The following is a 4363-nucleotide window of genomic DNA, read 5'->3' as shown; positions in this document are numbered from 1 at the left end:
ACCTATGCAATGCATGGTGGTGTGTCATTCACTGCTTAAATAAAAATAAATCCTCTAGCTTCGCTGTAGTTCAAGCCTTGCGTGACGTAATGCAAGTTTCGCTTTTTTTCCCCTTTTTGGTGTTCACCTTCATCAGGACATCTTTACAATTCTTGAATGTTGTTTTCAGTTATGCTCCCTATAGGTCGCTTCACCTTATCTACACAAGCAGAGCGGGTAGTGCCGTCTTAGCGTGCAGTCAGTTGTTTTAAAATTATATCATATAGTTTGTAAATGTAGATATACATTATATAAGTACAATAGCCTATTATGGATAAATAAATATACATTCGATGCACTTCTAGTCCTTTCACGACGCGACCTATGTAAATTAAAAAAAATATCCGGCCTTCAGAGCAGAGGCACGAGCATAGCAAGCATATTGACGCCGCAAGGACGCACTGAACATAGAAAGGTGACAACCTGCTAAATCTCGGGTTAGTTTCATTGGCGAAAGCAACAACTCGGTTCCTTACTCTTCCTCGCTGTTACTTTTTGCGCGCTATTTCTAAACGTTATACGCCAAATTGCACAAGAATGAGCTTTCATAAAGAAACGTTATCTGTATTTGATTGTGAGCTCGGCGATTTGCGGCAGACATGTTGTCATGAAAGAGCCGAAGCAGGGCAGTGTGGGCTATGAGATTTGGCTATCACTGCGGAGAGAATGTCGTGGTTAGGTGCTAAACGAGGGGGTCGGGAAGAGGAAAACACACTCGTTATTCGCGCGCGCCTCCTGTCAGCAGGTGGAGTGAAAGCCGCCTCGCTTTCGGCTCACGCGCGACCGCCAACTTACAGTGCACGTCGCTCCGACGCTGACATGAGGCATTGATTCGATTGATCAGGAGGTTTAAGGCGCTATGCAAAGCAGGCGATGAGGCGCGCTGCAGTGGACGGCTGCGGATTAACTTCCACCATCCTGGGGATCTTTAACATGCGCCGAAATCTCGTACACACTGGCGTTTTTGCTTCTCGCCTCCACCAGAAAAGCGGCCGCCGCGGCAGGACAGGGCAGAGGCAACTAATCTCTTCCTTATTCGTCACGTTATTTTTTGAAGCGAAAGCTTTTACAGCGCAAGCATTCTTAGTGGGACGAATGGCGCTTTTTTGAAAAAGGAACGCCTTTCCCCGTATACCGGTTGGTCAGCCGAAAAGCTTTGTCCAGTTCTCTGGACACAAGGCGCGTGCGTGCGACCGGGCTTCTATTGTGTCAAAACGGTTACTTTAAAATATCAAAAAAGAACTCTTCTAGATAAAACAATACGCGTATCGATCATGAAGGAGTACAATAGTATACCTTTATCTCATAAACCACGCATTGGTGCACATTTAAAGCGTTCGTTGATGCGTTTACTTAGTGCGTGAAAAATCGGGGCGTGGGTTTGTTCTCCATTTGTGATTTGGGTCTTTGGAGGTTGGACGATCGATCGAACGCTCTTCGGCAATGGTCCGACACAATTCTAGCTTTCGCGCTTCTCTCACTTTTTGGGGGATAGGGGATAACAGAATTTTTCCAAATTATTTTTAAACGCCGCAAATCAAACTGCACCACGAGAATATGTTTGCTTGAGAGAGCACAATGTAGTTCTTAACTTTGTGATCTCGCCTGTTTGTGACAGTTGTATTGTCATCTAAGAACGGAGGCCGAGCAAAGAGCTAGGAACAGCGGGTTAGGAAGTGGAACGAGTTCCTCAGAGAACAAACTCATGGCGGCGAGCAGGTGGACAGCCGACGAGGAAAATTTCATCGCTTCCTCAACTCGCGCCTTCGCTTAGGCCGTAGAGGGATTTCCCTCTCAGCTGGCGTGCGACCGCTTACTTGCATAACACGTTGATGCAACACTCCCATTACCCATGATTACTGCCGATTACGTAGTCGGACACAAGGAAGGTCCCTGGTCAGAACGGGAGTAACTGCGTCGCTATGCGGAAGCGGCACGGCATCTCGGGCAAGCGAAACGATCGCTCAACGTCCCGCTATCTTTGAACTTGCTTCAGATGGGAAACTTCGTTGTTTGACAAACGCCGATGCATAACAAGATAGGTGAAGTCTCTACTAGGTGATGTGATGAGCCTCTTTGGAAATAATCGTTGTAGTTCCGCCAGTTGGTGGAAGAAGGAGCAGATTTTAACGCACGCATGTTAAGTGCCCTTTGTCGCAGTATAGTCGACGTTATCGACGGCGTTTACTTTCAGTCAACAATCCCGTAGCGCCATCACGCGGAGCCCAGTTAAGCCTGCCGGCACTGCCGGGAAAATAAATGCAAACACACAACAAATTGTGTCGGTTGTAAGTGCGTGCCTGCAGAGCTGGACCCGAGTGCATTACACCTGGCGATAACTTGGTATTCTGCAAGATAAGGAACTAATATTAGCCGCGTGAAAGGTGAACATGATAGCCAGTGAGTGGAATTGGTGCGCTCGAGCCATGGAGAGTTGTGATTCCATGTGAGGTATCGCATTAAGTGCGGCCAGTCGTCCTGTAGCGGTAATTTGCGCGAAAAGGCTGACAAACAAAACCCAATAAAGGGACGCAACCGCTACGTAGGAATACACAAGTATTTAGTGCTTGTTTTAGATAATCTGGGAATACCGGAGAACGACATAATAGAATTCGCCTACGAGCTTTTAAAAATACGGAATTATCCTTCGGGCGTAGTTAAACCGAAAGCTGTTACAGCGCAAGCATTCTTAGTTGGACTGATGGCGCTGTATTGAAAAACTAACGCATTTCCCCTTACACCGGTTGGTAAGCCGAAAAGCTTTGTCAAGACCCCTGGACTCACGGCGCGTGCGTGAGACCGGGCTTTTATTGTGTCAAAACGGTTACTTGAAAATAGCAAAAATGTCGATTGGCAAGAGTAAGTTGTGTTCCGGAGTGCTTGCGGTCCAGAGTTTAACGCTCCTGTTGTTAACGGTACCTGTGTTGTTACCAAGACCGATAACAACCCTACGTTCCTCAGGCTGGCACAGGGACAAGTTCTTTCTAGGGATCAGTGTCTAAAGGCCGTAATACAACTGCAAGCTTTGTCGGGATGGGCCAAATCGAGGGTGCTCACAGGCTTCAAGTTGGTTACGGCAGTTCTTGTGTGTCCGCGTTAACCCAGCAATACATTTGAACCCTAGACCTTCTGTGGATTTTTTATACATTTTTAGGTCCATTACTAGTCACTTTTTATTTTAGTGATTTATGCTTGCGACTTCTGCGGAGTCGTTTTTTTTTCTTCAATCCCCTTGCAGTAGCTTTCGAAGCAGTGTTTACAACTGGGCTTTGGAGCTGACAGGTCTTTCACGCAGAAAAACTCAATAGCGACTTAAATCGCCGCTAACCACAAGGAAACCTCAAATTGTTCATATATTTGTTCCTTTCTTCAATTTTTGCCTTTTAGACTATCGGTCAGGACTCGCACCCTGTACAGTCTAAATCCACATGAATATCAAAGCGTTGGGAAAGCGAAGCGAGTCTTTCCGTTTATCCTGTGAGGTTAATTCAAGAGCTGATACTTCAAGATCGAAGTTCTGCTGGTTTATGTCAAAAAGGATGTCAAGGCTACCAAGCCACTCTTCTACTTGTCAATTGTTAAGTCACTTGTAAAGTCACAGGGATGTCAAAGATGTCAAGTAAGAAAAACGCGTCAACTCTGATTTTGCAGCTAACCAACTCTCAATAGAAAAACGTGAAGCGCTGCGGATATCATGAAAAGGAATGAAATAGAGTTGGCTGTGTGGAGACCTATATCCTTTAGGAATTGGGCAAATAAGCCAGATAAAGCGCGGTTGTGCTGAGGGCAGCAATTGATGACCTATCTAACAATATTTAAAGAAAGCGGCCCAGAAACACAGTAAGCCCAATGAAAATCTTGATGATTAATGTAAGGAACTGCTCCCGCTCGTAGATCAAATCGTGGTTTTTCGGCGGGGTTGTCTGCTGGTGAATATGCATTCAAAAGCATTCTAGCTTTTGCGTTCCATACATGAGTATGGCTGATCCAAACGTGCCAGCGTATCTGTGGTAAGCTCTGCATTAAGTTGGCGAACGAACATTTTTATCCAGATGTAAAAAATTACTTTAAATGACTACGCAAACGAGAACTCGGAATCACTAAAATTGCCGTTATTACGTCAAGATTTTATTGAAGAGAATAATCATGAGGAGGATTTTTCTTGTATGAGGCCAATGTTAGGATAACCACTTAGGCTTGTTCGGTCTGTGGAATTGAGTAAACCCACCCATAAAATATACCGTGCATTGCCCATTTTCTGCTTCTACTCAAAATGGAAGCCCTCGCTCTTACACGTGCAAGCTACATGTTTATGCAAATTGCG

This window comes from Haemaphysalis longicornis, unplaced genomic scaffold (assembly GCF_048455015.1).
Source record: "Haemaphysalis longicornis isolate Haplotype H1 unplaced genomic scaffold, Haemaphysalis longicornis Haplotype H1 scaffold_9, whole genome shotgun sequence".
Lineage (NCBI taxonomy): Eukaryota > Metazoa > Arthropoda > Arachnida > Ixodida > Ixodidae > Haemaphysalis > Haemaphysalis longicornis.
Note: the sequence above shows the minus strand (reverse complement) of the source record.